Source organism: Pleurodeles waltl, chromosome 3_1 (assembly GCF_031143425.1).
Source record: "Pleurodeles waltl isolate 20211129_DDA chromosome 3_1, aPleWal1.hap1.20221129, whole genome shotgun sequence".
NCBI classification, from domain to species: domain Eukaryota; kingdom Metazoa; phylum Chordata; class Amphibia; order Caudata; family Salamandridae; genus Pleurodeles; species Pleurodeles waltl.
Genome location: NC_090440.1, coordinates 1,716,313,573 through 1,716,336,080, shown reverse-complemented (window position 1 = coordinate 1,716,336,080; position 22,508 = coordinate 1,716,313,573). Strand labels below are relative to the sequence as shown.

The window sequence follows — 22,508 nt, the reverse complement described above, 5'->3', positions numbered from 1 at the left end:
TGTTCCTCCTGTGGGGACTTACCTTCTGTGAGACTGATTTAAATGGCAAATCTTTAACTGGCTAATCCCTTCTGTCTTACGAAAAGGCCATCTTTGCAACTTTTCATTCACTTCAGACCACCCTAATAGAAATCTCCCCTAGAGCTACATAGAAGGTTTCTTTGCAGGAATGCTCAAGCTTTTAAAGTCTTGATCATTTTCAAGCTCAAGTATCTTCATGCAGAATAGAGAGCAATAGCCATGAAATAACAGTCAGCATCAGCCTTCTCCCGCTCCCCCAACTTATTCCTCCCTGCCTTGGACATTATCCGTTTAATTCCTCTTCTCCTCAATTTTAATGTAATTAATTTCTGTTGTATACTGATTACATTTTTGAGGCTCAATATTTTTTTTAAATAATATCACTTAAATGTATTATGTCCATGTGTAGTTAAAAACTTAGTTTTCATCATGAGTTGAAAGATAATGAGAAGTTAATTGTACTTTTGTTTTTTTATTTAAAACTATCCTGTTTGTAGATTGCTTTTGACTGACATTTTGGCACCCTAGTGTATGCAAAGTGTCCGCAATCTGCTTTGTGTATTTAGACTCAACCTCTTTGTTACATTTTAATGCTCTCATAGTTATTTTTTAAACTTTTTTAACACTACTAAGGTGGGGGAGTGTCTTGTGTTCCAGACTTTTAAACCAAAGTAAACAGAATTCTGACCAGAAGAGTGGGTGCATTTGTTGTGTAAGACTACACAGAGGCTTATCCAGTAGGCAACAGCGGTTTCATTTAGTAGCATTCCTGTACTTTGTTACACAACACTTTCATTTGGAGTTGAGGGAAACCTTAGTAAAATATATTTCCAACGCTTTTTGAAAATGCCAGCAAAAGATGAATACTAAAAAAAAAAAGGTTCATATTTAATGAATTACAACTAGCTGGAATCGCAGCAAGCTTTATGGTCTGGTCCTTTAGACTATTGAAAATGAGTGATGACGATAGCTGCCTGAAAAAAAAAAAAAAAAACTAACCACTCAGAAAACTATCAAAATCCGAAAGAGAAATCATATAAATGTTCATCTCCAGCACAATACAATCTGGTTTTGAACATAGTGTTGGGATTGGTTAAATAAGTTGAAATAAGGGGGCACAAAGTTATTATTTCAGAGATGTTGGCCACAATGGATTGAATGGCAAGAGCGGAGTCTGTACTTCAAAGAGTACTTAAGAGTTGGTCAAGAGAAGGATTGATTTCGATGTGACGTGGGGGTCAGCAGGTCCACATGTTTAGGTTTTTGCTTGGACAGCACTTGCGCTGTGCTTGTGAAATCTATTGTATTATTATAAATCTTAAATGGAGGTTACATCCCGTCCCCTGGCTTTCATTGCTTTTCATTCTTCTATGCTTGCCACTTACTCTTCCACTGTTTCTATCGGCTGTAGCAGGATTTCTTTCATTTACCAATGCTTGTTGCTTGTGTGTTTTGCTGTTATCAGTGTTCCGAGGCCCAAGTACTGTGTTCATCTGCTTTGGTTTCAGAACTTATTTTCTTAATTGTTTTGCTTCTTTACCCATAGTGCAAACCCCAAAGAAGGTATCCGAGTGCTTCACAGGCATAGAGATTAAGTGAATTACACAGAAACACTTGATGTTGTGCCTCCCACTGAGACTCAAACTCTGAGTGCAATGGCACTCACAAGCACCCCTGGGGCAATATGCACTCACCAAACCCCCCTGGGGCTGAAGCAGTCTTCCACTCTAGTGCTCCGTTTTGCTGTGGAGGCCAGCTCCTGTTCCTTTGGCCAATGTCTATAATGCAACAAAGCAGACAGACAGGTGTTCTGATTAGTTACCATCTGGCACTAGGTCTGCCTTTTGACCCTGTGGCACACTGTTGTTAATATCTCCTCGTGTGAGCATGTATTTCAAGCGCTCACGGTGCACCCCATCCTGCGCCTTAGCTGCCATAACTTATACCGACAGGCGCATGCCACATTTCCAAGATGGCCACGGCCACCTCGCCCAAGTCCCCCGCCCCCACTTCCATAACTATAGTAGCTGTCATTACTGTACTTATCCGCATGCTGGACGGACTGCAGTGCGCACTCCTTGAAAATGTATTTACCCCCGATGTTGTTCTACTACAATCCGAATTGTAAATTGTCGCGTCTTTCGGTATGATGGCCTCATTACCTGGCATGGGTGTCCATAATTCACCTGCTCACATTTTCCCCATTCCTTCCATTATTCTCCAGTATGTGTGTGTCCCCCCCCACCTCCTTTTTGGGTATATCTTATGCCATGTTGGTTCAATTTGTGTGTCTAACCTGGAGGCGCCCTGGCTTTTGTGGTCTGAGCGCATGGAGGGGCTGTGAGGTAGGAGCAGGCATGCGCTGGCACCACTTGCTGCTTCGTGTGTTACACACCTCCAGGGATGCACCAGGAATGCATGTGGATGCCGCTTGTATGTGTGCAGTGCAGGTGTCTTGACTAGGACACTTCACGATTAGTGTTGTGGATGCTGACATGTGAGGACTTGTGTTGTATCAAGCAATGGGCGCACCTGGCTTCAGTTTTGTGTGTTCCTCTGGTGAGGCCAGAGTTGGGATTTTTGTGGTGATCTTGGGCAATATCCCATGTATAACCACGTCACACCATTATGTATTTTTGACTGCATTCATACTGTTCGGGTGCCTCCTCAGCACACGTATGCATTTGCGTGTGAAACGTAAATAGCAGGTGAGCCCATACTAGTCCCTAAATAAATATTAGGAGGGTAGAAAGCTCAGTAGCAGACAACAGTGTGTTCTTGTGTGAACCAACCGGAAGTTACTGTACTGTGTGCACAGAGGTGGAGTACAGTTGCTTGTTATGTAGCGAAGAGGGAGCAGGGTAGGGCAGACGCTTTTGGCTGATATATATATCGGTCTGGAGACCAAGACAGCTAGGGACTGTGAGGGGGGCTGAGAATTTGTCTTCTTGAAGTCTCCATTCACCAGAAAGGCGTTCTGTACATACGGGACGGGAGGTTCCTGTATGCTGGGTCATATGATTGATCTGGTGTGAGGCAGATCCCTCTCCTGTATTTGCAGGGATGGGGAATTCCTTCCCTATGTAGCAGGGTGGAGTCTATGCTTATGTTGTGAGATTCATCCTTTGTGGGTAAAGCCTGTACTGGTCTATGATTATAAAGGAACAGCTCTCATGTTTAAATAATACTAAATATTTTAATGCAGTTTTCTTTTTGCTGTGGCTGCTTGGCCATGTTAGCATGTGGGCAGCGCTCACCAGAATGTTCCCTTTGTCACTCTGGGAAGGGGGTGGTCTGCTTTTGTTTGGTTTGGTGTCTCCTTTTTTTGGTTTTCTCCTGCACAACATTTGAGCTGTGCTTGTGAAATCTATTGCATTAATATAAAACTTAAAAGTGGCTTATATCTCGCCCCTCCCCCTTACTTTTCATTAGTTCCTGGGCTTGCCACTTACTTTTCCTCCATTTCTATTTGCTGTAGCACTATTTCCTGCATTTACCAATGCTTGTTCCATGTGTGCTCACCAAGGTAAATATTACAAAATAATAATATTAATGACCTAGGAGAATGCCAATGCATTTACCAATGCTTGTTTTTATTATGTTGTAAAACAGGTAGCCAAACCACCTATCAGCAATTGGGATGGCATGGTAGATATTGTGGTTAAAAATGGTACATGGACCCATCTTTTGTTTTAAAAAAATGTGTATTTCTTCTTTAAGGGAAAACACAGCAGAATTTACAGAGAACTCCACAAGATGTTGCCCAGAACGTAATGTGAAATTTATTTTCGTGCCAATAAATGACTGATCTGACTAAAAGGAACGTTTTTAACACAAAGTGAATGAAAATATTAATGCATTTGTAGATCTACATGTAGATTTTCATTAAAAAAAAAATATATATCCCGCCATTGTAATAATGCATTTCTTATGTGAGAGGATTACCCATCATAAATATTATTTTACATTAACCACTTCGTTGCCAGTATCTTTAGAAACCCCTGTGCCAATGCACTTTCCCGAATGTTTGTGCCAAGGCATTCAAATACTGACAAACGTACCTCTCCCCTGATGTATGTCCTGTGTAATAAAGAGCCCGCATAATTTATTTATATGAAGACAATCCGATCTGGGAAAGAGTTATTTGGGAATGACACTTAGTTACAGTAGGTAGTACCTGTTTAATTCCTAGTGTCCTTTTCCAGCTTGCAATATATAAACAGTTGGCAAAGTGCAGACAACTATGTACATCATGTTAGAAGGATCATTCATTGGATCTATGAAAGACAGTTATGACCAGTTTGTTACTCCCCGTCTAGAACAAAATAGAAAAAACGCATAAACCATTTTCAAAATATTTTAATTTGATCAACGATTATGTGAGTCCTATTTGGAAAAACTCCAGTTCCTGATGTAATTAGATGATGCTTTTATTTACAATCACCACGAAGATGGGATTTGGGGCTGGGTTAATTTTGAAGAGTGTCTAGTTCACAATGTTCTAGATACAGGAATACTACCTCTGTCTAAGCTAAGGATGGTTTTGGCCTCTTCAACTGCTTTTAAACACTAGAACCTCTTTTGCATGCACAAAGAAGTTGAAAAATTGCACCATTGATCATGACTTGCAGCTCTCCTTTATCTTTTTTGAGTCAAGCAGATCTTCAGCCCATATTTTTCGAAAGCTTTCACTACTCATGCAGGCATGTCGTCAAGTGAATCTAATCTGGACCTTGGTGATGGCACGGCAGTACTCTTGCAACATAGCCTATGTGATCATGCTTAAAGAAGCCATTGCCAGACTCCACTAGGCATCACATCTGAGCCTTAATTTTAAGAAAACGGGGCCACATAATACCTGCCTCATTAAGCAAGAATCCTGTGTTAATGGCATGCTTGAACGAAGAACTTGAGTACTTGAGGAAAATTCTGCCCCATTGCACCCCAGCCATGGTTTCAAGACCACAAACTGTCACAAGGTCTATGAAAAGAACTTCTTAATAAAGCTAGGGTAAGCCCATTAAGTAATTGTGCCATCCAGTGGGCAATATCTGTTCCCCATTTGAAGGGACTAGACTAGACCATAACCTCCTTCATTATATTGACCCTGTACAATACAAGCCACAATCTTATGAAAATGTGAGTGCCCAAGTATCAAACACCTACCCCAGTCAGTTAGGAGGCTGGGGTATATTGCCACACAGGCAGCCGCAATGACTGAAGTAATGGTTTGCGTTATTTGAAGTAAGGCTCCAACTGACCTTCCATAGACCTCTGCTCTGTCATAACCTAGCCCCTTGCTACTGTTAGAGGGAAATCTGTTAATAAAATAAGACATATCATTTTGACACAGCAATATAGGTTTAATCGATTTTTCAGCTGGGAACAACAGGCAGTCTCAACATAGAGGCCATGGCTGAAGTTCAATTCTAGTTCACAAGCAGTGGTATTTATACTGTAAAAAACACAAAAAACTATGCTGACAAGTTCAGCATTGACGTAAGAAAGAACAAGCAGTACAGATAAGATAATAGGGGAGAGGTACCTCTTGGCAAGAGCACATGCACGATTACTGGTCTCCTCATGGGTGGGTAAGTAACGTTGACGTCATTCTGCATCTCTATCTTTTCTGCACAACAAGTGATCATGTGTTACATGATGCTCACGGTAGCCCTGCCTTGTGCTAATGCTTATCTGACCCTTACACAGTTCACCCTCACCAAGATATGAATGACTTGTGGTTTTTAGGACCCTTGTGCTAAGGCAGGATTCACTCTTTTGTTCCACTGTGTTCGTGCCAAGTGAAGATTTTGAAAGCGACAGTTGGTGCAGCTTTAAAGAAAAACGCTCATTCTGATTTGTGGCTTGGGCCTTTTGTATGTTTCAGCACAGCTAACTTAACAATGCAGCATGTGTATAAGTTTCCTAAGTAATAAGTGTTTGTCCTAAATATGACCTGCCTTTTCTATTAAACCCACAGTCTGTCTTTTTTTAGCATGTCATATATTAAGCCTTTCACTACTTACATTAGTTTACAACTATCCCTAGCCTAAAATGTTTGTATTGGGATTTGGGAAATTATGTTTGTATGTATGTGGTATGTTCCTATTCTTCCTACATCCTTCCCCCCTCTAGTTGATTATTCAACTACTTTTCCTACCTTCCCATCTACTAATGAAACTAGGGGAATCACCACATACCCAATACTATGTCCCTCCCAATTTAGCTGTCATCCTTTTGCAACATGCTATTATTACCTGAAAAATAAGACACACCAAGAGCAACAACATGATCAAAGGCAACAAGGCCTTGAACAACCCCAACATCCAGGATGGCACTCATTCGAACCAGCCCTCAAGTCACCCATCGGGGGCAAACCCTCACCCTCTCCCCCTCCCCCAATCGATCATTTTCTTTTGTAGATCATGCAATGTCTGAATGGCCTGAGTTAATGTCCCATTGTCTGCATCATTGGCCTGCACATAAGTACAACAGGCCGATCCAATCTTCTTACACAGCCCTCCTTCCATGGCCGTCATTAAACAAGTACATTTCTGTGTTGCATTACCATCAGCCTAAGGGCTCGGAGTTCTTCCTTGATAGCATTGAACCCATCTTCGGTTGTATTTATGGTCTTCATCAATTCAAAGCGTGTGATCTGCAGCCAGCGTGCAGTTGCTTTCGCCTGACTAAATGGTAGGATGCTACCAAAAAAGATTTGGGCATCATTAAATAGTCTATGTTCCTGTGGAACGTCTTTCCACACTGCAATACCAAAAAACTCAGCAGCTCGTTTTGTCCGGTAATGGTGAAGCAAGGTTGTTGTACGGCTCATGGGATGATCATGTAACTGAGAGATGTCCACACCTGGTATCACCAGGGAGGGGGTGTGCAAAGTCACTAGGGAGCAGAGGCCATTCTAGTTTGGGGGTAGTTGCATGTGGAGCCGGGCCCCACACATCCAGTAATGATCCATCAGGCTGGAGGTGCCGCCCTGCATATCAGCGTTGTAGATGGTGATGTTGCAGTTGAGGTTACTCCCCACCTTCACTGCCCCATTCCCTCTGAAACCAAGAGAAAACTGTGTTAATTTCATTGCTATTCTAGGGTGTATGGTAGTTCCTGTCCATGTATATCTCTGTATGTTCGCATCCCATATTGCCTGACATTGGCCTATTATCTTATTAAAACTTAGTGGACCTTTTGTCTCAGTGCCATTCCATAATGATATTGCTCTACATATGACTTTGGCCTCAGTATTCCATTTATCACGGGCAAGTGCTGATCCTGTGATAATAAGAACTGGCCTGCCTGCGCAATCGGGGGCAGGGGTTTAGCTAAATAGTTACTACATTCAGATCATGGGTAAGACCTTCCAAAAATACCTTGATGTAATACCCCTTTTTCCCTATCTGGGTGAGACCTTTTTTGCCCTGCTTTCTTCATTTTTTATATCTTTTCCATTATCTCTTGTTTTCCTGTCGGGACTTGTAGGACTTCTGGGGTGGTGTCAAATCTAGTTGTGTTAACTAGTGCAGTAACAGGACTAACGTGAGTTGGTTGTAGCTGTGCTCTCATTCTGCATAAAAATAGGTGCAGGAGACAATGTGTAATGTTTGGGGATACCTCTTTTCGGAAATGCAATCTATCTACTCAAACTACTGTGCTGGTACCACATATTATCAAACAAAGCAGTATGGAGAGGGTGATGGTCAATATCATTATCAACAGTTCTACGCATGCGTGTAATAATTAGTGTAGGATCAAAAAAATAAAAATATCCAAGGGCTAAAAACATCAATATCAGTGCACCGAGGAGGAAAAACAAACATAAAATACATAACTGGAAAGAAGAATTGTCTAATATTGGAGCTTTAGCGGGAGGCTTTACTCCGGTTGCTTCTCCTGTTCTCCTCCCTCTTTTTCCTGCTCGGTGTCCAAAGGGATGGATGGCATGGTTGGGGCTAGGCGGATGTCCTGGAGGTGGTACCATGGTTTGTGGCCTTGGACTTTCACTGCTGTAGTCGTGCTGTCTGTCACTGGGAAGGGTCCATTGAATTTGAAGCCCTTCCACTTTCTGACAAAATTGCGAATATATGCTAAAGTTCCCAAAGGTAATGGTGTTTGTTGATCCTTTACAGCAGATGCATGGGCGCCCTTCATGGCTGCACGTGTAACCTGTTTAGAGAAGAACTTTGCAACTTTGGTTAGCTCAGACATGTATTCATTTATTTCAGTTTGTACAACTTCAGGTGCACTTTCAGTCTCCAACTTATGCCTAGTTGATGGCACAAATGTGCTCATTGTTCTACCTGTCACTATTTGATGAGGAGTCAAGTGGTGATCTGACCCTAGGGTATTTTCTCAAAGCAGAGTGCAAAAGGGAGGCAGTATAGCCATTTCTTTTTCAATGTCACACATAGTTTACTTATTTTGTTCTTGAGGAGGCCATTAAGGCGCTCCACAATTCCATTGCTTTGCGGATAATAAGCTGAGGACAATTTATGTTTTATTCCTAACAAGGTGGTGAGGTGAGAAAAGATATTATTCACAAAGTGGGTGCCATTGTCTGATCTGATCCCCTCAGGGACACCCCACGGATCAAAAAATTTGCAGCAGACTTGGCATCACAGTGAACACAAGGTCCTGCTTCAATCCACCGTGAGAATGGGCAGACTACAACTATAAGATAGCGATAATGATTGCATCTGTCAGTCATATCAATGTAATCAATTTGCAGTTCCTTAAAGGGACCTTGTGGGCGAGGTATTATGGAAGCTATTACCTTAGAGGTGGGACTTGGTGAATACTGCTGGCACACTGTGCAGGTGTGTATGTACATTGTAATCATCTCATGTAAGTTAGGGGCAAACCAATCCTGACGTATTTGGAGGTACATATTGTCTCTAGCAGTATGTGAAGGAAAATGTAGCTGGTTTAGAGCAATCAGTAGCAATGCTTGGGGCATGACAGGCTTCCTTGTTGACATTTGTCTGTATATTAAATCTGTTCCTGTCTTTGTGCATCCTCTGGCTTACCACAAATGTTTCTCATGCTCTGGGTCATTGTCTTGTATCTCTCTTACATTCAGATGAGCTGTCTCTGTGTAATGTCTGGATACATTCAAAGGGTCTGAAGATGTCAAAGTTTCACTAGCTAACAAAACTGTGGTATGTGTGTCACTAAGACGGCGTGTAGCTCCATCTTTGGCTGACCAATAAGCCAGAGCATTTCCATGGGACACAAAATCCTGACCATTAGTGTGGGCTGCGCATTTCACTACTGCAACTGCATGTGGCAGTGTTAAAGCTTGTATCAAGTCCTCTAAAAGGGGGCGGTGCATGACAGGGCTTCCATCAGACTTGAGAAAAATTCCCATCTGTTCCACCGCATAATGCTGGAATGTACGGTCGTAGTGACATAGGCTGAATCAGAGTATACTGTTATTGTTTCTACTTCCACTTGTTTGAGGGCTGCCACTAAAGCTACTAATTCAGCAGCCTGGGCTGAATATTGAGATGGCAAATCTATCTGTTTGGTTATCTGCAGTGTGTCTGAGTTGTGCTGCATCGCTTTGACCACTGCAGCACCTGTGTCTTACCCCTGTGTCCTGATCTATTGTGGAAGAATCATCCACAAAATATACAACACTACCTGGAATGGGGTCTTCTGTTGCTTGGCTACACTCATCTGGAGTATATGTGGCACAATCATGGGCGTCATCGTCAGTGTCTGAAATGTGGTGTGCAAAGAAGGTACTACATGGCATTTAACCACCTTCAAGGATGGTAAAGATAATATTATCTCATAGCCTGATACTCTCTGTGTTGTTAATGTTGTTTTAGCTTTCTGAGTTATTGCAAACACAGCATGTTCAGCATACAGTGTCAGAGGTGCACCCATTACAATGGGGCCACTTTTCTGTACTGCAAAGGCTGCTGTGGCTAGTGCTTGTTCACAAGGGTAATGGCTTTTCATGACAGAATCAAGTAGGTCACTAAAATATGCAGTTGGTTTGTGGCCTAAAGGATACTTTTGGGTGAGGACAGCTGTCATCACCTGGCCATTACAGTGGCAAAAAAGAAAAAACTCTTTGTTATAGTCTGGTGTTCCTGACACTGGTGCATTTGTTATCTCTGTTTTTAGCTTAGTGAAGGTTTGTTCCATCTCCGTAGTCCATGTTATCCTGTCTCTGTGTTTTCGCCTGTTTGATAGTTGCAAGCAAAGTACTGTAGTCAAAAACCCATTGTCTGACATAATTACATTAGCCTAGGAACTTCTGCATTCCTTTCACAGTCTCAGGCTCTGCCATCTGCTGAATGGATTCTGCTCTCCCGGGCATAATTCGGCGGCCTGATGCTGAAAGTAGTTGCCCCAAGTATTGAACTTCTTCCTGGCAGTACTGTAATTTGTCCCTGTCCACCTTGTAACCTCTTTGAGCAAGGGTACATAACAGGGACACAGTGTCCTTTCTACACAGCTCCTCTGCTGGGCTACAGATCAGTAGGTCATCGACATACTTCAACACTGTGCTGTCACACTGAAAATTGGTGAAGTAATTCTTGACCGTCCTGTTAAAGACACTAGGTGACTCACAGTACCCTTGAGGTAATCGGGAATGAAGGTACTGTGAACCGCGATAGGAAAATGCAGTCAAATAGTGACTGTCTTGGTGCAGGAGACTGCTGAGAAATGCATTCTTCAAGTCTATGACTGAAAAGTATTTAGCATCTTGGGGTATGTTGGTTAGGATGATGGAAGGGTCAGGTACTACAGGGAATTCTGGTATCACTGTCATTAAGGGGGCGCAGGTCTTGAATCATGCGCCACAAATTTTCCGTTGACCTTCCTTATAGGGTAAATTAGGGTGTTGCAGAGGTAGACACCTGGGTATATGACTTCCTGCTCCACCAATGCCTGTATAACCGGTGCAATGCCCTTCTCTGCTTCTTTGGATAGAGAGTATTGTCTCACTCTTGGTAGTATCACTCCTTCCTTCAAAATTATTCTGAATGGTACTGCTGTGCGGACGAGGCCTACATCATAAGGGCCTTTTGTCCACAAGTTGGAGGGTACCTGCGTAAGGTCATTATCTTTGATAGGACTGGAGACATTTATTGGTATCACAGGCTTTGTCTCCAGTGTGGTGCGTAAAGGTACACGGTTTTTAAAAACAATCTCTGTCTTTCTAAGGTCATCAGCAAACAAATGGTCATCTGATATGTCGCCCACCTGCATGTTGGGATCATAAGATGACACATGCTCACCAGTGTGGTCACTTGCCATCAGTGTCCCATAGGTGGGGGGACATTTCTAGAGCCTCTATTTCCAGAATGAGGTCTTTGCCTAATATTTCAAAATAGGGGCCCTGCTGTCTAAAGAGAAAGCTCTTGGGTAATTCAACTAGCTTCCCTGTCAGTTCCGGTGTTTCTGCTATGATGGTGTACACGGCAATAGTAAAAGCTAAAATGTCTACAGGTCTGGCTCTAACTTGGTTACCACCTGGGGGGGGGAGGTGTAGCCATTGTCATGATGCGTGTATTAGATACTCCAGGTGTTGAACAGATCATAGTCCCATCCTCTTCAAAGTGAAAAGTCATGTTTAATTTTGCCATGAGATCACGTCCTAACAGATTAGCTGGTGCATTTGTGGAGAATAAGAAACATCCATCAACATACCTTCCGACTATTTCCATCTCCACAGGTTTAGTGAATGGAACCCTCATTACAGCCCTGGAGAACCCCTGTGGGTCCATTGATCAATTTGACAATGGCAGTCCCCTCTCACGGATACAGGACCTAGTGGCACCAGTATCGATGAGAAAGGTGTACTCCTTGTCATTTATGGCTTCCATCACAGTGGGTTCTGGCCTGTGGGTTACCGATAAGACTGGACACATGAGACTTCTCCTTGGGCACCTTCATTGGGCAAATCCTCCCATGTAGTTTTGCTGGAATGGGTTTCCTCCCCTGACAGTTACCCCTCCCTGTAAGTTCTGGTGCTGCAAGGTGGGATGCACTGTCTGCTGTGGCCCATACTGTATTTGGGGCACTGATTGCTGTAACTGCTGAGGCTGTATCTGTGGTTGAGGCTGCAGTTGTATTTGGGGCTGTGGGAGATATATCACTTGGGGACTCGTGGCAGGTTGTGCTACAATGCCACCAGGTGGTGCCATTTGTTGGCCATAATTTGCCCTTGTCTGGTTGCTAAGTTCATCTTCCTTTTTAAATCTACAGTCTCTAATGAAATGTCCTGTCATCTTGCAATAGTGGCATGTCTGTCCACTTTGGAATGTGTTTACTCTATTTCCCCCAAACCTTCCTCACCCTCCTCTTCCATTATTCCTGTTATTGCTTCTCTGGGCATACTGGTAGGGTTGCATTGGGGGGGCCTGAAGGGGGCAGTCCCAGGGACACTGCAGCTAACTAGGTGGTGGCAGTGGCAGTTCCTTCCTCTGTTTTCTTAGCCAGTTTCTGCTGTATTTTATCTTTCTCGCTCTTTTCCTTTTCTTGTCTCTTCTTACAAAAATGTATTGTGTGTGCTTGTATCTCTATCCGTGGTTTGGCCTCTAAGGCCAGTATATTATCTAATTTATCCTGCACTTCAGCTGGCAGACCCTTTTTCACTATATATTCTGTTCAGTTACATCCCGACTCTCCCCCACTTCCTGTGCCCATTTTTCCTTCATTCTGCTAAGGAATTGGGCTGGGTCCTCGTTTGGCTGCATTGTTTGTGCCATAAGGGACCCAATGTCTGGCCTGTCTTATTGTTTTCTTCTCCCTCACAGGCATACTGTGACTGTTCCCTGCTATGGTCCTCAAGAAGGGACATTCTTTTAACATGTTCAGTTATGCCATCTAATGCGCCGTCTGATCTTTTGTAGGATTTTTCTAAATCCAGATCTTCACCTAAGCTGCTATGTGTGGAGACTGTCATCTAGTCCTTCTTGTACAATCATTTGTGGCCTAGTGAGGGCCCTTGACTGCCTCAAGGGCCTTCCTCCTTTTCCCAAGTCGCTCTTTGGTCTACCCATCTATCTTCCTGCACTGTGACCCCCTTGCCTACACTATTCTCCTCTGCTCCTGGGTGCATGAACCTCCAGCACTCTGTGGGAGGACATTCTGGTGTGTAAGCTAACTTGTCTCATTTTTAATGTTGGTACATAATTTTTGCAAAACACTTTTCTTTTTTTCTAGCCCCATCCATTCTCTGTGCCTCTCTTGACCCCTCATTAGGTATACCTTCATTGTTTTTTAGTGGGGGGACATCTCGGCCTCTAAAGGAAGTGTAAATGTGGCATCTACTGTTCCTATGTATTTAGTGCTGTCCCCACCTAACATTTCCCGTGGTGTACTGGCCATTTGAGGACATGGAGATGGGTGGACATATTCTCTATGTTCATAAAGATTCTAATGGTGGGCTATACTTGGGGTCTGTATATCCCACAGCAGGGGTGTGCGAAGAGGTGAGTAGTGAGTTTGGGGTACCAGGTTGCATCGTATACATGCCCTGTACCTTTGCGCTGCCTAACCTTAATTGCACGTCTTGATAGGGGGGTGGAGGAGCCGAAGGGAGGGTCTGAGGCTTTGTATTTGACTCATTCATATTTGTTTCACAAAAGACCCTCCATAGGTCTAGTGTGATCTTCCTTTTCTCTAGTTTATTTCCTTTGAATTTACTCTGTAGGAAGGTCGGCATGTGTTCTATTGTTTTATCAAATGTGCCCTCTTTGGGCCAAGCATGTGCAAGTTTTAATGTTGCTTTGTGCCATTCCTTACAGTATTTTCCTATCCTGTCCTTTTCTCCTGAGAACACTGTAACTATGTGTTCTAAAGGGGACCCCATTTCTATTTAGTGAAATGAATCCTTTATACTATATGGTTTACACTCTAATTGGACTTCTATTTACTTCCTGGGGTATTTCCAGACTTCACATAAACTGTTAATAGGCTGTGAAGGTGAACATTATTTATAACCTATATTTAACTACCTTTCAGATAGATGTGAACAGGACCTTCGCATAATTAGAATAAAAGTTTGTTTTAAAATCTACAAAACCTGTTGCAGTTGTCTTTCCAAGAGTGAGGCACCCCTTTGAAGGCCTCTAAAATATGCCGTTTAATTTTTCATGTGTGACACTGGTGCCAACTTGTGGCCAGAAAGTGAATATATTGAAGCCACTGCAATCACAATAACATTATTGTTTGTTGTGTCACTTAGGCCACACATAAATGCACCTACTATATATATATATATATATATATATATATATATATATATATATATATATTATATTATATTTTGTATGTATAGTAGCTGATAATTCTTCTATTTGTATACCCTCAATATATGTGTATATGTCCCAGTCTATACTGTTTGATAATTCATCTTGCCTCCAATCTTGAGGCTCTATAGTTTCATAATGGGGATAATAGTTAGTAGTGTCAGTATTTGTTATGGGGTTCATGAGGCTACTACACTACATTTAACTTGGAGGACAATGTCCTTATATTAGTTCTTTGAATAATTATTTATAATTGTCTAACAGGCATTTCTCTTATGTCAATGTAGGTTGTTTTAAGGTCTAGAGGTGATATACTATAAATACCTAGGCATTCATAAACTTCTAACTTAAAAAAATGATTCTATGGTATTGATATTACTGGTCTACTAAGGTCAGTTATGTTGCAGAGGGCAGCAGCCTGACCGTTATAAAAATGAATAATTAATTCAGGGATGTGGAATTAATTAGTTGACTTTTTTGGGGCATTTGCTCAATCAAGTCAATTACTTTACTTTTGAGTATACTGTTATAACTTAACCTTCATAAGAATAGGAGGTCTGATACTTATTCCTAAATTATACACTAAATAACACAAACTTATATATTGATATTATTATGTATCTATACATGCATATACATACACAGTAATTCTTAATTTCATACTAGGGCAAACATAATACTACTGGTCACTTCCCTCCGGATTCATAGAGGGGACAACTTTTCACTTTTTGCAACTACAAATTGTGACTTACAGACTTAAGGTCTGGGTTAGGTTGACTTGAGTGTTCTTTAGAACATACACTGATTGCTTAGCCCCAAGTCTAACACTACTCTTGACCACTTTTGACTTACTTAGTCAAGCTCCCTGTATCTTCCGGAATTACCCCTGGGAGGGATCCCTTAATATTGAATCAATTCATACACAATCTTGCATGCAAACACCAAAATTATATACATGACCGTGTCAAAATTGTAAATATAAAAGGAACAGACCTCGTACTGTGTCCACCCTAACTGCTAAACACCTGAGTCCCATCCATCCCCACGAGATCAGAGATTTTTACTTAAATGTTGGCATCTCCCTTATCTCTTTAAAAAGTGCACAAATCACCTTGTGGAGACAGGCAGGGCCCCCAGTCCAGCAGTTGGTGAGATCAAAATAGAACTCCTGGCTTAGCTGGCCAATATGTTAAAGGGAAATCTGTTAATAAAATAAGACATATCAGTTTCACACAGCAATATAGGTTTAATCGATTTTGAGCTGGGAACAGGCGGCAGTCTCAACGTAGAGGCCATGACTGAAGTTCAAAGTTCTAGTTCACAAGCAGTAGTATTTATACTGTAAAAACCACAAAAAACTATGCTGACAAGTTCAGCATTGACGTAAGCAAGAACAAGCAGTACAGATAAGATAATAGGGGAGAGGTACCTCTTGACAAGAGCACATGCACGATTACTGGTCACCTCATGGGTGGGTAAGTAACACTGACGTCATTCTGCATCTCTGTCTTTTCTGCACAACAAGTGATTATATGTTACATGATGCTCACGGTAGCCCTGCCTTGTGCTAATGCTTATCTGACTCTTACACAGTTCCCCTCACCAAGATATGAATGACTTGTGGTTTTTAGGACCCTTGTGCTAAGGCAGGATACACCCTTGTGTTCCACCGTGTTTGTGCTAAGTGAAGTTTTTGAAAGCAACAGTTGTTGCAGCTTTGAAGAAAAACTCTCATTCTAATGTGGCTTGGGCCTCTTGTGTGTTCCAGCACAGCTAACTTAACAATGCAGCATGTGTATAAGTTTCCCAAGTAATAAGTGTTTGTTTGTCCTAAAAATGACCTGCCTTTTTAATTGAACCCACATTTTTTTTTTTTTTTTTTTTTAGCATGTCCTATATATTAAGCCTTTCACTACTTACATTAGTTTACAACTATCCCTAGCCTAAAATGTTTGTATTGGGATTTGGGAACTTATGTTTGTAAGTATGTGATGTGTTCCTATTCTTCCTATATCACTACTTTCTCCACATATGTTTTACTTTCAGTACCATCATAACCCTACCTTTTATTGTCCTTTATCCAAATCATTTGTTCTCCTGAGGTCGCCTAACTAACAAGCTGGCCCAACCCAGTGCCGATAAGGTAGTAAGTATCTCAAGAATGCAGCTACCATTTGCTTTATGAAATGGCTGAAATAAATAGACATGCTTTATTTTATGTAAATGTGCATTTAATGCTACATAAAACAACTTCAGATTATTACCTTTTTAAATTGCAGAAAATTCATAACAATTTTACTGTTAGGCATACATTTCTATGTCCTATGAAAATATACACCATTACAGCCTCCATTATCAACAGTTTCACACTATACTTGCAACAAACTCTTTACGCAAACCTTCACTGGGTAATACTAATTCCATTGTTCTTATTAGTACTGACCTTCTAGGCACAGATGTTTATCTTTTCCAATAAATATTTCTCTGTTAAAAAATTGAGTATCTGGTTGTCAGAGCATACACCATGTGCAAGCAGAAACCACAACCTTAGTCAGGGTAAGTCAAATATACATTAAAATATTTCCTTGGCTCATCCTCTGGTAGCTTGGCACAGAGAACCAGGCTAATCTAAAGAGGCAATGTGTAAAGCATTTTTTTGCAACACAACACACGGTAACACAATGAAAACACCACAAAATGACTCTTTACCAGGTTGGAAAAATAGACAATTTTTTAAATGAAGCAAGACCAAAAATACAATGAATAGATTTTGAGTTTATTCTTTTGAAAGAATAAAAAGAATTCTAGTGCTTGGAAGCATTAAGCGTCCATGTGAGTAATCTGATTGTGCTGAACTGAGGCAAAGTGAACCGTTCAGGCCGACCACGATAGAGTGCAGGCTGGGGACAAGAGCCACATAGGCCCAGTGAACAGAGTACCTTGATTGCAAACGTGGAATGCAGATGAGCAAAGTGTCGAGCGATGCATTGGTGTCAGGCCCGCTGTTGAGGTGATGCATCTATTTTCTTCACACAGTGGTGGCTGTGTCTGTTCCGAAGATAGAGAGCTGCGTTGGTTCCAAAGTGCGATGTGCCTGGTCTCTCCACGTAGTCGAGGGGATGCGTAGTTTTTCCCAAGGTGCTGTGATGGCGATGATAAGTTCCGAGTGGCTCTCAAGGCGAAGCAATGGTTCTGAGAGCAAAGCACCAGTTCTACTCTAGCAACAGAATTGATGAGCTGGTTCTGCTGTAAGCAGACTGGAGATTCCTCACCTTTTCTGGTGCAAGTATCTGGGTCTACTTCCAGTGAGCAGGGGTAGAGACTTCGATATCCCTCAGTCTCAAATAACAGGAAGCAAGTCTGCATGCCCTTGGAGAGCACTTGGGGTGCAGGCAGATTTCGGCTCTCCCTCAGCAGGTTCGGAGAGTATCAGAAAAGCAACCCTTCCAGGTCAGCAGTCCAGCAAAATAAGTCCTTGATTCAGCACAGCATTTCTTCTGACAGTCCGGTTGTAGATCTAGAAGAGTCTGATTTGGTGGGGTCTAAGACCCTGTACCTATATCCAGTTGTCCCTTTGAATTGGGGTTAACTTCAAAGAAGGGTCTTTAAGGTGCACAGAGTCCCTTTCTTCCCAGCCTGGCTCCAGACTATCAGTAATGGGTAATCAGCCCTTTGTGTGACAGGCACTTTCTATCCAGGTGTAAGTGCCAGCCCCTCCAACGGTCCCTGCTTCAGAATGCAGAGGAGTGGTCAGACACACCTAACCTTCCTGTGTTCATGCTTTTGTAGAAGGAATGCACAAAGTGTACCCACCCCAGACGTGTATTGGGGACAGGCTGCAGGCACACAGAGCTATAAAAGCAGAGAAATGTCCACTTTCCAAAAGTGGCATTTCTAAAATAGTAATGTTAATCCGACTTTACCAGTAAAGAGGATTTATCATTCCTGTTCCAATGATATGAAACTTGACATGTTTGAAGGGCAACTTAGTGGGTGGCAGAATCAGTGCTGCAGGCCCATCACTAGCATTTAATTTACAGGCCCTGAGCATTTTACGAGGGACTTAAAAGTAATTAAATATGACAAATGTGGGTAAGGCGATGTTAACACATTTTAAGGAGAGAGCACAAGCACTTCAGTACTGGTTAACATGTAGAAAGTTTCTTTGATACAGTTGATGGTGCAAATTAAGATTTCTTTTACAAAAGTGATTTTTATTTGGGCCAGCAAATATTTTGGTGTACACTTCTAATGAGTGGCTAAGTTAAAGTTTTTATTTGTCATTTCCAAAATAGCCCTGAAACTAACTTTGCAATTGCAAATGTTAACGCAAGAACAACTGAATTATTTTTCTGTGATATGCTCTGTAACATGAAAGGCACAAATACGAACATTCCTTTTCTGTATTTTCTGTATTACAAAGATGTTCCCACAAATGCCAATGTCACTGTGAATATCCAGCTGTCATTTATCTCAATAACTGTTAAGGTTGCACTTGTTATACCAGTCATGAACAGCTCCCTTGATTTTCAAGCTTTTTTCAATAAACCGAAGAAGTCAAAACTAGAGTAGCACTCAACAGACTTGCTTCACTTTCTGTCAGAGCTCTCACATGAATGAAACCCTCTCGGAACATACAGTATTATCGAATTCAGTCAATCATTTGTCACCTTTAAAGCTTACCACGTCCCACATGTTTCTCTTTTTAATCCGTTCTGGATCCTTTTAGACGAACAGCTTGTCTTCTCAAACCTGCATTTGCATACGGGGTTGTTAGTTTCCTGGCCGAGTCAACAATGTGTGTGTACGTGTGTTTTTTAATATTGCCATCTAATTTTTGAGGTACCCCCTTTGTTAAATATACGTTTAAACACCCTTACCTGTACGTAGAAATTCCTTACTAGCCCCCAACACTAAGAACTGCTTTAATACCCCTCAACACTATCTGTCCCCGAACACCTCAAAAAAGCATTACTATCCCTAGTACCCAACCCTGGATCTTTGTAAATATTTACTTAAGTATACAAGAATGTGTGTGTGTGTGTGTGTGTATATAACCAGTTTGATGTAGTTTAAAGACATTAAGTAATTAAAACAGACAGACATTGTATATTTCTGTGATGTGAAATCACAGCACAGATAGTAGTTACCTGTGATGTAACAGCTGCCCATAGCACCAAATGGAATGTTCCTTTGTCATAATAAAGGACTGTTCTGACTGAACTAACTGTTTTGTACACAATTCAAAATAGGAGTGTTTTATTTTAATTTGTAGATTAGACTCATGGAAGAATATAAGTGAGTAATATTAGATGAATGCTACAGTATGTAAAGGTTTAATGTGGGAAGAAGAGAAATTGAACGGTATTGGACATTGAACAGTAGTGTGCTAGAAAGCTCTTTTCATATGGCTATGAACGTTAAAAACTACTCAATCACCATTTCATTTCTTAGTCTGTAGACAATAGACCCTCTAATCTGCTTTTGGCAGTCGTGACTCTAAAAATTTTAGTAAATGGTTCATGCACAGATTGGCTAGTCAAATGTTAGAAAGTACAATTAATCAAAGACAGAAAAAACAGCCAGGCTAACGAAACAATATTCAGAAAAACAATTTTTCGCGCACAGATTTACAAGTCGGCCATGAACTGTTTGATTGTGTCGCAGCTTGACTTTTAAAATATTCAAGCAGTTAGTAATACCTAAAGATATACACCCCGAAATAGTCCTCCTTGATCTCTTTTTGATACTCTTGAGTTCATTTGTATGATTAAAGCTATTAAACATCGCAATGACTGCAAGGGTAAATAAATATATTAGCAGTCGTTAGTCTGTCATTAGCAGAACAATCCTCACTAGGTCAATCATGATCATAATTTTGGAGTTGGATATAATGCACTGAAACCTCAAAGGGTCATCCTACCATATCAAATGCTGTTTTTTTTTTTCTTCGTTTTTTTCTTTTTTCTCAAGAGTGATCATGGTGAGAAAGGTGTTCTTCCTAGGGGCCTTAACCAAGCTCATTCTTAATCATGGCTTTCATCTTTTGCACAGTAAGGCCAAGAATAAAATGCGTCTTTATTTCCTGTCTTAATATTTTAATGTTCAAATCCATTTTAAATAAGTGTCCTGCAGAGTTCTTGGTATTTAGCACCCTTATACTCCTTAAGAAATACTAACATGTACCAACCTTCACAACCGTACTTGGGACGATACCAGTTATACAACAGCGATTTTAAAAAAAAATGTTGTCATGACTGCTAAACAACTGAAATGAATACCTAATTAAAGTAAGATGGTAACCCATCTGGCCCGATTTGTATTATTATTACTTCAGCTTAATATTCTCTTCTTGACTTCCACAGATGATATGTCCTTCTCCAACATCCTATTTTGTGAGGAAGTTAAACTTGACAACATAACTGACAACAGGTATTGCTCTATTTCAAGAATATTTTTTGTAGCTTATTAGTTTATCATTCGGTAGAATTGATTGAAACAAAAACAGTCTGTTTCTGAAACCCATTAACGCATATTCTGCGTTCTGAATTATTTTTTATTTGTGTAAGCAGCATTTCATTTGGGAATGGATGCACACAATTTTGTTGTGATACATTAGAAGATTAATGGAATGGTAATGTAGATTACTGTTCGGGGGGATTGGTGGTTAAAGAGATCATACAATGGCATCATATTACATCCTTTATTGCATACATATGCAAATCTTAGTTTTCTGATCGTTATGTTTAACCTCTTAGCTGCTGCCCCCCCCCCCCCCCCCCCCCCTGCGCTGAGCCCTTTTTTGGCTATTTGGGGTAGTTCGCGCTTAGGCCTTCATAACTTTTTGTCCATATAAGCTAACCACGCCAAATTTGCGTCCTTTTTTTCCATTATCCTAGGGATTCTAATGGTACCCAGAGTTTGTGGTTTCCCCTGGAGGAGACCAAGAAAATAGCCAACATACAGTGAAAATTTCGTTTTTTCCAAAAAATAGGGAAAAAAGGGCTGCTGAAGAAGGCTTGTGGTTTTTTCCCTGAAAATGCCATCAACAAAGGGTTTCTGGTGCTGAAATCACTATCTTCCCACCTTTCAGGAACGGGCAGACTTGAATCAGAAAACCACATTTTTCAACACAAATTTGGCATTTTACTGAGACATACCCCATTTTTACTATTTTTGGTGCTTTCAGCCTCCTTCCAGTTAGTGACAGGAATGGGTGTGAAACCAATGCTGGATCCCGGAAAGCTAAACATTTCTGAGAACTAGACAAAATTCTGAATTCAGCAAGGGTCATTTGTGTAGATCCTACAAGGTTTTCCTACAGAAAATAACAGCTGAAATAAAAAAAAAATTGAAATTGAGCTGAAAACAGCCATTTTTCTTTGTTTTACTCTGTAACTTTTTCCTGCGATGTCAGATTTCAGAAAGCAATATACCGTTTTGTCTGCTGGACTCTTCTGGTTGCGGGGATATAAAGGGTTTGTAGGGTCATCAAGGACCCTAGGCACCCAGAGCCAATAAATGAGCTGCACCCTGCAGTTGGTTTTCATTCTTTACTGGGTATACAGCAATTCATTTGCTGAAATATGAAGAGTGAAAAATAGGTGTCAAGAAAACCTTTGCATTTCCAAAATGGGCTCAAGATAAGGTTTTGAGGAGCAGTGATTATCTGCACATCTCTGAATTCCGGGGTGCCCATACTAGCATGTGAATTGCAGGGCATTTCTCAAATAGACGTCTTTTTTACACACTCTTATATTTGGAAGGAAAAAATGTAGAGGAAGATAAGGGGCAATAACACTTGTTTTGCTATTCTATGTTCCCCCAAGTCTCCCGATAAAAATTATACCTCGCTTGTGTGGGTAGGCCTAGCGCCCGCAACAGGAAATGCCCCAAAACACAACGTTGACACATCCCATTTTTTTTTGACAGAAAACAGAGCTGTTTTTTGCAAAGTGCCTAGCTGTGGATTTTTTTTGGCCTCTAGCTCAGCCGGCACCTAGGGAAACCTACCAACCTTATGCATTTTTGAAAACTAGAGAACTAGGGGAATCGAAGATGGGGTGACTTGTGGGGCTCTGACCAGGTTCTGTTACCCAGAATCCTTTGCAAACCTCAAAATGTGGCTAAAAAAACACGTTTTCCTCTCATTTCGGTGACAGAAAGTTCTGGAATCTGAGAGGAGCCACAAATTTCCTTCCA

General features: G+C 41.2%; 1 protein-coding gene across 2 annotated transcripts in view; it reads left to right on the top strand.

The window, feature by feature from the left end:
- The window catches only part of UBE2F (ubiquitin conjugating enzyme E2 F (putative)), a 1,010,525-nt gene that overhangs the window by 49,507 nt on the left and 938,510 nt on the right, over positions 1 to 22,508 (top strand). Inside the window, exon 2 of one of the 2 annotated variants that reach the window (XM_069225614.1) lies at positions 20,672 to 20,738. The exons of the other annotated variant lie outside the window; for it this stretch is intronic. The gene's annotated coding sequence lies outside the window, so the exon portion shown is untranslated. The remainder of the gene's footprint in view (positions 1 to 20,671; positions 20,739 to 22,508) is intronic. 2 annotated transcript variants of the gene reach the window in all.